Genomic DNA, 13,400 nt, shown 5'->3' on the forward strand with positions numbered 1-13,400 from the left:
TTTCTGATTTTATTCACCACGGCTCCTGGTTTGAGGAGACAGAAACATAAGAATTTGTCTGATACTGAACCAGAGCAGTGGTCCATCTGGCCCAGCATTGTCTGTGTGGACAGGCAATAACTAGAGTTTCCTTCTGTTTTTTGTCCTACCTGCAAGTTCCAGAGATTGAATCTGGGACCTTAGGCATTCAAAGCATGTGCAAATGAGCAAAGCTGCTGATCAACCCTACCCCAAACCCCAGATTCAGATCTCTGCAACCCCATTTCACCTACTGTTACGGCTTTGTTACAACTTTGAGGGGCCCTGTGTCAGTAGCGATTCTTCACATTATGATCCACAGTACAGTGTAAAAGCTTTAAAGCTGCCTTGCTTCTCACTCTTGGCCTAAATACTGATTTGTACTGAAGTGGAAAGTCCAAGAGGGAGCAAAGATTACCTTTCCCATGCAAATACTCTACTGCATTCCTGAAAAGGCTGCATTCCCCTGCCTCTCCCTCTCCACCACCATGCAGAAACAAAGCAAATTTAAGCTTGGGAATTGTCTCTAGTTTCCATAGTTTAGCTTGTTTATGCCAGTTTATTTTGTTCTTGGTGCAAGCAGCAACAGCATTGTCTTGGCTCTGGGAATACAAGAACGAGGAGAACTTCTGGCCAACTCCATGTTTAGTTGTTCCAACTCCAGGGCCGGCTGCAGTTCCTGCATGGCTGGCGTAAACATGGCTTTCTGTTGGTAGCAACTACCTTCTTGGCAGTTCCAAAGAGAAGAGCCAGAAATAGCCTAGTTAACAGCTCCGTTAATCGTTAGCAACTAACTTGTTTCCAGAAGGAACAAATGTGTACTTTTGTGTCATGATTGTATAGATTACTTTCTCTAGGTCCTGCTGGACCATACACCAGCCAGCTCAAATTACTAGTATTTCTCACAACAGTAAGCAATGCTTAGGCTAAAGTGGGCCCTATCTCATTTGTCAGAGCGATTTCTAAACCATCAAGTAGTTAGACAAAACAAATGCCACAAATCGAGTTCTGCTGAAATAAAATCTGCGGTGCTGCTTCCCCTTTCTGTAGAAGGCCTCATCTCCTGCATACCTGCCCTATTCCAGGTGTGTGCAGTTTCCCTTTCCCATTGTATTCTGCATGCTGCTTTCTTTCCTACACACCCTAACAAAGTCTTTGCAGCTGCTGGTTTGAGAAGTTTCACCACCTCCATCTTCCTGTTCATGCAACATAAACAGAGTTTGATTTGGTTATTAAGTAGGGATTTATGGTGAGATTTATCAGGATTAATTTTTTTAATCATGGCCATTCCCAAAATATATTTCCAAACTCCAAAACAGCACCTAGACATTGTAATAAGTACTCCCTCTCCCTCTGCAATGACACCTTAAAACACACACACACACACTCCAGTGTTGTTTTTCTTGCAGGGATTACTGCCAAGTGCAGGGTCTTCTATTGTCTATTGTTAAAGAACACTGTCCATTAGCAGTTCTTCCAGTAGAAACAAATAAGAGCTGCAGGCTAAATTTGCAATAAACAACCAACAGTTGCACTAAGGTTTGCAAGCAGTTATTACAAGGAAATGGGGAAGCAAGAGTCCAAAGTTTGCACTGACATGTCACTTTTAAAGCACAGGGCCCTTCTGTGTACTTGGCTGAAAGCCACCCTCTGAGTCACATATGTTGCTCCTTTGACCCTCTAATACCGCTGTAATATGTCTCTTAACATGCCAGTTGCTGGAGCATATTAAAGCAGTTGAAAGGAATGGCAGCGGTGCTGTTGAAGTGAAGAATAAATAAAGGCAAAGCCCATATGTTTTGTGTTAAGAGACCAGAAGAGTAGATGATACATGTACTGCGGGTGGAACAGTTACACTCTTTTTTTCTAAAGCTGCGACATTTGCTGAAACAACTAAAGAGCAATCTGGTTTTGTAACACTGGGGTAAACAAGTCTTGTGGCAGCATAGTTTGATCCAAGTTTGTCATACTTGTAAAAGTCGGTGTGGTTTAGTGACAATACTGTTTGGGGGCTTTCGATACAGGGAAATCCCACTCAAGGCACCCAGGGTGACCAAGGCAAGGAAAACAAGTGACTCACAAGTTCATTCTGTCCTTGCTGAAAGGGAAATTGGAGGGAGCGTGTGTGAAAACTAAGGCCTACCTAGGCCCAGAAGCCAGAGCTCAAGTAGATTAGTTCAAGAAGTGATTACCTGAAGGTTTAGGTAGTGCATCAGTTTTGTAATGAAGCTTGCTGACAATTGCCAGCCTTCACAAATTCTAAATCCAAATATTTAGCAATCCCCCCCCCAAAAGCAAGCATTAATTGCTGTGCAAAGCCACTGAATATTTGACCTTAGCTTCTCTGTCCACAAACTGGGTAGCCTAGGCACATTGCCACAAGTGGCACAAGCCATCAGGGTTTGTGTCACTTCTGAATAAGGACAGGAGTGCCTGTAGGTCTAGATGTCATGCAGCCCTACCTTCGCCAGCCTGGGGCCATCTCCCAAACATCTGGAAGGCCTCAGGTAGATGAAGGCTCATGTAGCCTGTACTGATGCCTATCTCCACAGCCCTGTGCTGCTGCCCGACACAGTACATGGCAGGAAAAACCAGATCAGGGCTTGGAGGGGCTGCAGATTGCTCTAGTCCCTTACAATGGGGGTGGCTTCTGACCCACTTTCCTACGTGCTAAGTGGGTGCATTTCCTTCCTCAGTTCCCTTTGCATCTTAAGACTTTCTAAATGCTTGTGGGAAGATAGAGGGACACTGTTGGTATGGTGGAACTGCTTAACACTCTCTCTTTAGAAACCATTTTCTTTCCTCCTTCGTGATTAAATATTTCTTCTTCTTCCCCCTCTCGCTCACCCTAGTCTTCCTGTTTGGCTGCCCTACCCCTTTTCTGCAGAAATGCTGGATTTTTTCTTCGGGGGACTCTCGCCACACAGAAGGCAGTTTTTATTCCTCAAACCACCAGTGTGTAGGAGGGCTGTTCTGCTGTCATTTCCCACTTCAGGGAGCGGTGGGTGGTGAGTGGGAGGGAAAAGGCTGGTTTGCAAGGCAGCCTGCAGGAATATTAATTGTGCCTGCTATTCACAAAGCTTGAATTGGGTGATTTTCATTAATTGGGTTGATGTGACCATGTGGCTGGAGGTTGGCTTTAGAGACAAGAGGGATATGCACTGATTTTGGCCAAGTTATAATTAATCCATACATACGTGAGCACTGCTTACCTTATCTGGCTTGCCTGGCTCTCAGCAGTATCTGTCGCTATCGATAGCAGTTTTGTGGTGTGCATGAACCTCAGCAAGACAAGGATGGCAACCTCCTCGCGTCTGACCTTTCCTAAGGCCATTTTGTTAACACCACGTACCAAATCTAGATCACACCGATAGGTTTTATGCTGCAAGATCAGTTATGTTTGAGACAAGAAGGAAGCTAGAAGGTAAAATATGCAGCATATTCAGACGTAGATGAACTTGACTTTGTTTATTTCCCCTACAATTTGGCTTAGAAGTTCAGGTAGATGCCTTTTACATGGTGCCACCCTTAGAAATGCTTCCATGGTTAAATGTGAGCTTGTGGGGTGCTCCATAAGAATCTTTTATTGGTTTCTGTCTCAGTTCTTCAGATTTTTAGATCAGGCCACAATATTTTTCTTAAACTGTATTTTTCTTGTGGTACCTTGTAGTTCAGATTAGGGTGCTGTATTTCCTCTTCAGCTCCTATGGATCTTGGTTGTTCAGGCAGATAATAGAATGATCTAGGCAAAAAATAAATAACCAAGACAAGGGATCCATTTTTCTTCTTTATTTTTCAAGGCTTGGGTGGTACCTTAGGGCAGGTAGAAAAACTGACTCCACATAACAAGCTCCCACATTGTGCATCAAATAAGGATACTTTAAGAAAGATATACAGTATAGTAGGGTTGCCATATTTCAAAAAGTGAAAACCCAGACATAAGTTACTGAGCTTTTTTTGCAAAATCTATTTTTAAGGAAATTCGGCAAAATCTGATCACTGTTTCCCGGCTATGTCCAGGAAATTCCAGACCAATGGCAACCCTACATTATGGGAAATGTTAGTGCATATAAATGTGAGATAATTATCTATAAAGAGGTGTACAAAACTATGTGTGTTTGTTATTTGTTCAGTTTATTTCATTTTCTTATATTTTATAGCTCACCTTTCTGACATCATGGAACCCAAGGCTGCATACTGTGCTTTTCAAGGAGTCACCCATCCAGACACTGATCAGGCCCTGAACTGCTTAGCTTCAGGAAGGTGGTAGCCTCATGTGCCTTCAGATTATATGCAGATCCCAGACTCAGGAAAGTGCTTTTTTTGTTCTGCCGCTCTCATAATTCTGGAACCCAGGGCCATCCAATAAAGCTAAATGGTAGAAAGTTCAGGACTGAGAAAAAGAAATACTAGTTCATCACAATGCATAGTTAAAACTATGGAATGCCACATAATGTAGTGATGACCATCTACTTAGATGGCTTTAAAAGAGAATTAGTTTTATCTCCCCACCCCCAAATAAATGTGTCTATCCATGGCTACTGGGCATGATGGCTTTGTTTTACCTCCTGGATCGAGGTGCCAGACCTTTGAATACCACTTTCTGTGGAATAACAGTGGAGGCAGGTTGTTGATCTGTTGCCTTGCCTGCAGATCTTCCATAGACTTCTGGTTGGTCCAGGGTGCTGGGCTAGTTAGGTTTTTGGTCTCATCCAGCAGGATCGCACCTAAATTCTTTTAACTATTAGTAACTGTGGGGGTTTTTCCTTCCAACTTTTGAACCTGCTAGTACAGTACATGAATCTGCCTTGTCCTTGATCAGGCCATTATTGAGTCATCTGTATACTGGTTGGCAGCAGTTTGGCCTTCAGAATCCCTGAGGCAGAGATCTTGCTTATTCCTGATTTCTGAAATCATTTGAACTAGGCATGCCAGGGTTATCATAGAATTGTAGAGTTTGAAGGGACCACAAGAGTCATCTAGGCCAACCACCTGCAATGCAGGAATGGTTTGCCCAACATGGCGCTTAAAACCATGACCCTGAAATTAAGAGTCTCATGCTATACTGACTGAGAACCAAGGTACGACTGTACTCGCCTGACAAACTATGGCCCCTATCCAGCAATATGCTGGTCAAATACAACAAGAAGCCAGGTTTTTGGTCTTAATGTGCTTTACTATGAATGTTCTGCCCCGTCACTCTTGTTTTGCTCCTCCCCAGTACAACTGGGATAAACCAACCATTTTGTCCGAACTGGGGTTCGTAGTCTGTTGCTCTGTAGCCAACGATGAGACACGGTTCAAGGCTGACGAGTGATTGTAACTTGCACATGTAACAGGAAGTCCAGCTTAATTGCAGCTTTCTGGTTTGTTTATCCAGCTCTCCCCAGGGAAGCAACAAAGCAGGAATCGTTGGGGAGCATGCTTCTCATTCACAATAAGTCTGGATTACTATTAATGTGTGAACGTGGCACTGTGTGCTGCTGGCGTTGCTGTGTGAACCTTGAATTTAAAACAACATACTGACACTAAAGCAGATCTTAGAATAGTTTCTAGGGTCCAGAAAAGTTGGTGGAAGTGATCTGGAAATGCCTAAGCAGGTGTAGGAAAAGGGATTGGATGTAAAGGCACTAGCTTGTTGAAGAGGAAACAGATAAAAGAGAGTGCTCTCTAAAACTGGAAGTCAGTTAAGAGAGTGGAATCTCCTGGGAAGAATCCATTCATTGGAATGGTTGACAGAGCACATTGCTCAGGTTAAAGCAGTGCAGGCATTTTAACCAAATCCTGATGTAGATTATCTAACAAACAAAAACAAAACGGAAATTGACGGCAAAACTAATAGCTGCATGTGAATTTTATTACAGTCTTGTAAATAAGTCACAAAGGTTATTATCCCAGGGATTACTTTTTATTATCCTCCCTAACCACGCATACTGTTTAGGGCACTTTGTTGCTCTGAAAATAAAAAACAGACTCTTTTCTAGCTCATGAATGCTGCCTGGCAGTGGTTCTTACTAGGCCACAAATAAGTGAGTGACCCTTTACCTGCTTGACTGATTTCAGATGCTACCGCAGTCTTTTGGGGATGGGGAGAGCTGAAAACAGAGACAGTCTCCTGTGTTCTTGCCTAGAGAGTTTTATTCAGTGTCAAAGTGTTGTGATAGATGGAGCAGCAATGCATGATACTTGCAGCACATTCCTGTCTGCTTCTACCCAGAATTAAGCCACATTGAGTGTAAAGGGTCTTGCTCCAGGTAAGTGGATACAGGATTGCAGCCTTACTCTAGCACACTGCTTTTGATAAAGTGTTCTTAAAGGAAGAGGCCCTATTCCTTAGCAAAGAACCCAGTTTAAGGGCTGCAGTGCTGTTCAGTTTTCTGTGAGTTAGCTCAGTTGAACACTGTGGAAATATGCATAGAATTGCACTGCAAAGGTCTGCATAACTATGCGCCTGCTTGTGATTCCAGATATAAGTGAGATAGCAGATGCAATTGAGTAGAAGGCAGAACTCGTGCACGAGGCTCTCAACAGATGGGTAGGCAAATGGGAGTTTAATGTTACTAGATGTGAGGTCATGAACTTGGCATTTGAAGTAGAACAGATATGTCTGCTAAATAGAAAGTGCTATTTGAAAGGAAGAGGAATAGTTATTTTTTCAGAACAATCTTTTAAAGATCTCTAAAGAAGTATTTTACAAGGCAATTAATGTAAAGGGAATGCTGTTGAAATTGTCAACTTCTTATACAGATTCTGATAAAAATTAAGAAATCAGGCAGGCACCATCCTTGCTAAGTTTCAGATGCCAGGTTAAAGTGGCTTTATTTCAGGAGGCCTATACATCGTAAATGTGTGTGTGTGTGTTTTGTATATTTTAATAAATGTTTAAAGTTTTGTATATTGCATGTTTGCTTGTTTGTGAACCGCTTTTAGACCCAGGTGTGGGGAAAAGTAGGGTGTAAATAATAATAATAATAATAATAATAATAATAATAATAATAATAATATAGCAGCAAGCCACAGGTAAATAAGCTACTCAGGCAGAGTAGCTGAAGACTGGAAATGAAGGTGTCTGGTGGGCTTATTGCAGAGACTATTTCACAACATAGGGGCCACTTCTGAAAAGACTCCACTTTGTGTTTTGGTAGATAGGGCATGTAGCAGTGCCTGTCCAGGTGACCTGAGGGAACAAGTAAACTTTTGTGAGAGAAGGTGCTCCTTCAGGTCATAGCAGTTGTGTCAGGTGAGGAGCACTTGGTTCTCACCATGTGGTTCATGATCACAGTTGCAGAAACTGGCTAGCTTGTTCACAGGACTACAGTTTTTCTTTTGACTAAGCCCATTGAACTCTGTAGGAAAGCAATTCACCTGCATTTATCTCAATAAATCCTTAACAGCAACCCATTGAGGCAGGTCAGGATTTTCCCGATATGACAAATTAAGGTTGGGTGGCAGTGGCTTGCCTAATTCCACCCAGTGTATATCTGATGAGAGGTGAACCAGGAACTTCCTGATTTACAGCTCATTCTTTTATTTAATATGTTGTAATCCTGCCCTTCTTCCAAGGAGCTAAGGATGGTGTATTTATTTTTATCAGTTTAAAATATTTCTAGACTGTCTTTCTGGGCAATGCCTGTCCAGGGTGGTTTGCAAAAATAAAAAAATGTCAACAATGCAACAACCATCAGATTCCTCCCCTCCACTCTGAGAATAGTCCATAAAATATTCAGCCAGCCAATTAAAGCACTATCCACAGCAATGAGATACCACAGTCCAGGCCACAAAACATCAGTCAGGAATAAGGCAGTTGGAAGAGTGTACAGCAAATTTAAGAGGTATGTTAGGAAGATGATTGTATAGGGTGACCTGGTGAGCTTTGTGGATTATTTGAAGCCAGACCTTTCCTGTCTGATCCAGCATTTGCATCCACTTGGCTTCCACCCCTCCCAGAATATATTTTCCCAACTAATTTCATTAACATTTTCTTATATGACCCAAACTGTTGTTCTGGCTTGCGTATGAATGTAATTGTGTGTACATAAATGAACCTTCACCCCTGGTATCCCCACTCCACTCACAAATCTTGCAAACAAGATTTTTTTTATATGGAATTTACAGTACCTCGGGAAGAGAGTGAGTTTTCAGTAATATATGATATCACTGGCTGACCTAAGATTGCCTGCTCTTTCAACAGCAGGATGACTCTTGTGTTAAATACTTTAAAAAATAATGATAACTTGGTCTAATGATGGCGGTGATGTCATCAGGAGTTGTCCAGACTTCAAAGAGGATAACTGAGTCCTTAGTAGAGGCTAAATGAAAATGGAAGACTGATTTCTAGGAGACTTAGCTAAGCATTAAGGCTAGATGATTGACCACAAAGTTTCTGGTTTGGCCAAAGCTGTAATTCTTAGACACTGAATTCTGTCATCATAAAAAACAAAGCTGTCTCCTGAGGACAGGAGAGGAGAACACGAAGCACCAAAACATATTCCATTGCTTGCCCTAGAGGGTGGGGGGAGTAATTCAGGTCAGTGCAAGTAGGATGAATTTTGTATTGAAATGTTTAAGTGAGGGAATTGATGGAGTGCAGAGTGAGGTCAATATGCTTGGTGGAGGAAACAGAAGATGAATTTGCTAATTCACTAATGATTATGCCTAATTTTTCTATGATACTGGGGGATCGACTTGCCACTCTTCTGAGAAATCAAACTCCTGCTTTGTTTTGCAATAAGTTATTGCCAGCATGTTGCTTTCTGCTACAGCGTCACATGCAGCCTTGTTTACTGCTTTTAGCAACGCCACAAAAAGCAAGAAGTGAAAGGGGCATGTACGGAAGGATAGAACCTTTCACAGGCCTCTTACATGAGTACCAGTGGCATTTGTTTTAAGTCCTATAAAAGAAGAATTGTTCTCTTGTGGTGCTTTCTCCTGCTAGGGTTTCATAAACATAAGTAGGTTGTGTATCAGTTGCATTTTTAAAAGCAGAATTTTTTCCATCTCTCGGGGTCCCGTTTCTCTCCCAGAGATATTTTTGTGCTGTCTGGAGGGGAGTGGAAAAATGAGCTGAGAGCATTTTATACTTGTTGAAGGAACGCCCTGGCTCTGTAATGCTGGATTGCAGGATTCCACTGCTGGCAGCCAGTGTGGAGAGGGAGGGAGAGAGAACAGTAAGCGTGAATGGATGAGGAAATGAGTCAGTAAAATGCAGGCCCATGATCCACATGCAAGGAAGCAAAGTCGGCCTAGAAGGTAAAAGTTGCAGAACAGCCCCCCCCCCCACCAGTGCTTGCCACATCCCCCCCCTTTCTTTTTAATAACCCTATTTGCATGGTACTTTCCCTTCTTCACATCTCTACCTTTTAAGCTGTCTTACGTTTTTGACAAGGCTCTGCCAACAGGAGTTTTAAGACAGAAATGCACATTATTTTTCAAATATGTAAAAGTAAAATAATTGTGCAGAGAGGCGCTGGTGGAGTTGAATGCAGATACTGTATACACTTTTGAGGGGCAAGACTCTCCCCACTGGAAGGGCAGATCCTGAAGTTGAGGCTCCAGTACTTTGGCCACCTCATGAGAAGAGAAGACTCCCTGGAAAAGACCCGGATGTTGGGAAAGATGGAGGGCACAAGGTGAAGGGGACGACAGAGGATAAGATGGTTGGACAGTGTTCTCGAAGCTACTAACATGAGTTTGGCCGAACTGCGGGAGGCAATGGAGGATAGGGGTGCCTGGCGTGCTCTGGTCCATGGGGTCACGAAGAGTCGGGTACGACTGAACAACAACAACAACAACAACTCTCCCCACCAGCCATTTAACCAGGCAGGGAAGTTGGGGTGAAGGGCTAATGGTTCTTACTCTTCCCTGGTGCACACAAATGGCTACATATGTGTGGCTAGGTGAACTCCTGAAAATATGTATGGGCAAATAACTTCTGCCGACGTATTTGCAAGTGCAGATGAATACAAGTCAGCCAACAGTCCACATTTGGGATCTGCTGATCAGATAAAACAAATTGCAGTATGATAAACTTATGCCACATAGTATGCCACGTAATAAATGCCAGATACTGACATTGCAGTTGTGTTCTTCCATTTGCATTGTTTCCCAGTACAGTAGTTTCCGCGTCTCTCCGAATCCTCAGGATGTGTTGGAGGAGCTGATGTGAAGTTTGAGTTCTGTATTGAGATGTGTTAGGTGTAGAATTCTGAATCATCACTATGTTCACAGGTGGTTTCCTAGCTAATGTTGATTTCAGCTTTTCCAAGAGTATTATCTAGTCTCTTCTCTGCGTAACCAGTTATTTTATTTGCCTTCAGATAGGAATACTTTTTATATGTTACTTCACTTGTACTGCAGAAAAGGGAAGGGTGATATTTCCGTTTCCTCATGTGGCCTTGCAGGTGTTGGAAATAATGTTAAAATCCAGGTTGTTAATTGGTGACAAGTCATTGGTGACTAGGGTTGGCTTTAATCTTAATTAATCTTAATGTGCGTGCAAGATGTTTGGCTAATTGTCAGTTATTGCTATGAGAGTGGAGACAATTCATAAGGTGGGAAATAGCTGATTGACTACCTCTGCTTTATTATCAGACTTTGGAAGTCAAATCTGGCACCAGAATGTATTGCTATCCCACAGAAAAGAATTTTTCTAACCCTATCTTTTCCGTTCTTTATGAAGCAAGCTGCTTGTTTATGTTATCTAGCAATGGTATTTAGTATTCTTGTGTCTTAGCTGGTAAGCTTCCTGGTATGATTCATCATGCTCTTTTTAATTGCCTTGACTCTGTAACATCACAATCCATCAGAGAGCTTCTTTTATACGTTTAAAACTGTGAATATTGTTTCATTATATCTTGGTCCAATTTTGCAACAGTTTTTGTATGCTGCAGTTGGCACTTGAGTTTTTCAGTGGTTTGAGGGCATGGCAAACTGTTTGTCTGTGACAAAACTCTGTTCGGCATTTCTGGTTGTGATATTTTGGGGAGCAAATAAAGGGACTGATCCTTTTCTCCTGTCTGCACTTAGGTACTTTCCTTCACCTTCCTCCTATTTGGTGTATATTGCTTGACGCTGAAAGGTTTCTAAAGAAAATATAGGATGCTTTTAAGCAGCTCCCCATAGAATGGGAAGCAGTTAAACTGGGGAATTCCTGAGCAGAAATGACAGTATCAAATTGCTATGAAAGCCCCTTTGAAAAAAGTGAACAGATGTGGCCTTGCTTTCTAGAAAGCTCTGTTCCCAAGTGCAGTTTGACCAGCCGTGCAGGAGCTTCTGGCTGCATCATCTTCTGCTCTCAGAGACATAGTTCATAGCAGCGGATCATTCACTGGATATCTTGTCAGCTGGATTTCCATCAGCCCTTGTGTGTAAAGCATGCTGGGTTGGATTCAGAATCCCTACGAGTTGAGCCCCCTTTGTGGGCGGCATCTGCTGGAAGGAAGGGGAGGAGGTGATCTTTGCAGATTTCTGCAGCTCCACTCCCACCCTGCCCTATGAAAAGTTGCTGCAGCCGCTTGGGTGACCCTCTCTAGAGCAGTTGGTGGGGCAGTGAGCATGCAGGAGGAAGGGGAATATGGTGGAAATTACCTCCTTCCCCATCCTCTTTTCGATCTCAGTCCCTTCTACAGATCGAAGCAGACCTTCCATTTGCTGAAGGGACACTCTGGAACCAACCTGTTAGTGCCATTCTTTATGTTCAGGGGATTCTGCTGCTGCTGCTGCTTTAGCATTGCAGATTATAAGACTAGAGCAACCTTGCAAACTCATTTGCCTCACAATGCTCAAGGCGGTCTGTTTTGGAACAGAAGAACTGCCGGTGGGTGCACAGTAGTGTTTGTTGCGGGAGGGAGGAGCAGAACACTCCATCACATCCTGAAGTAGGATCTTAATTGGGAGCTAGGAGATTCTGGTGCAAAAACCCCTCACATCTGTGCAGGCTCTGAGAAAGGCCCCTTGGTAACCTCCTGATATTTTTGCATACTGTGCGTTTATATCGTGTTTCTGTGTGGAGAGTTATTTATTCTTAACCTTAGTCTCTACCCAAGCTATTATTTAGATCAATTATTACATTTTCTTTTTAAAAGCATCCGTTGTTAGGCTCGCCTCTGGTTCTCTGGTCATACCAGACCTAGACATGCCGTGGCAAACTGAACCATGCTATTTAAGTACGGGTCAAGAAAGGTTCATTGCTAGTAGTAGCCAGCAAATGAAGTTGGGCTATCTGTGTAATGTGACAATGCACTCTACTGAGTCACTGGAGAAGAGAACATTCTGCTTGCAGCAGAGGCACGGAATGCATCTAGTGCTTCTTTCTACAAAGCAAACATTTGTCTCTAGTTTCAAACAGGGTAATTTCATTTGGGCAGGGTTTATGGTGGATGGCTTACAGTATATGGGAACAGGCTTAAGATACGGTATGGAATACTTATTTGGTACGTTGATTTGTCAGACTTCTAAACATTTTTTTTAAAATGATGCTCCTCCACCTTAGGCTAGTGGAAGGACTGCAGAGTGTTCATATTGTGAACTCTAGACTTCTTATCCATGAGCTCAAATCAGCTGGTCTACAAAAGAATTGCAGAACAGCCAGATATATCTGCACTTAGCTTTGCACACTATTTTTATTTTTTCCAACAATGGGGATTGAGGCCAGGGTTAGATTATTATAGAGGCAAGCAAGGCCCCAGCCCAGGGACTGCAGTTTTCATAACGCAGCACAGTTTGCTTTTATTATGGCCATTTGCAATCTGCCCTTCACCCAAATGTCCTGGGGGAAAACACATATACATTTAAAACCAAGAATTAATAATCTAAAACTAAACAAACTACAACATACACAAGTTAATTTGCAATGAAAACTAAAGGCAGGAGCAGCAAAACCAGGCACTCTCAATTCCCCTCTGGTCTCACTGGAGCTTCTGCAATGGAGTGCTCTAAGTCTGAGGTTGGCAGTCCCACATCCTTGGGCCAGAGGGACATTGCCTCCTATATCTCCTATACATGTCTTGTGGAAGCGCTTCTAGATCTGGTCCTATCTTCTTGTCCGCTTTGGATTTGGATTCCCCTTGAAGAAAGGGAATGTGGCTCCAAGTCCCTGACGGGGATAGATCGACTGGCCGAGTTTTTGAAAGCTTCACGCAACAGTGTTGAGATAACTGGTTATCCTGATCTGAGTTGCAGGTGTTTAATTTTCTGCTTATTTCTTTTCTTTTTCAGGCGCTGAAGCTAAGAGGACCACCGAATAGAAAGAGGGCTGAAACTTGCCTCTTACATCTCTGCATGGACTAGACTTGAAGAGAGGAGAATTTCTTTTTGGCTGTCTTTATACCTACCCTCTCCTTTGTGCACAAGCACTAGCAATGGGTTGGCTGTTAATCTGAGAT

General features: G+C 42.7%; 1 protein-coding gene across 1 annotated transcript in view; it reads left to right on the plus strand.

The window, feature by feature from the left end:
• Nucleotides 1–13,400, plus strand: part of MIDEAS (mitotic deacetylase associated SANT domain protein) — a 46,031-nt gene that overhangs the window by 8,510 nt on the left and 24,121 nt on the right. Inside the window, exon 2 of the mRNA XM_033146215.1 lies at nucleotides 13,234–13,312. The gene's annotated coding sequence lies outside the window, so the exon portion shown is untranslated. The remainder of the gene's footprint in view (nucleotides 1–13,233; nucleotides 13,313–13,400) is intronic.

This window comes from Lacerta agilis, chromosome 1 (genome assembly GCF_009819535.1).
Source record: "Lacerta agilis isolate rLacAgi1 chromosome 1, rLacAgi1.pri, whole genome shotgun sequence".
Lineage (NCBI taxonomy): Eukaryota > Metazoa > Chordata > Lepidosauria > Squamata > Lacertidae > Lacerta > Lacerta agilis.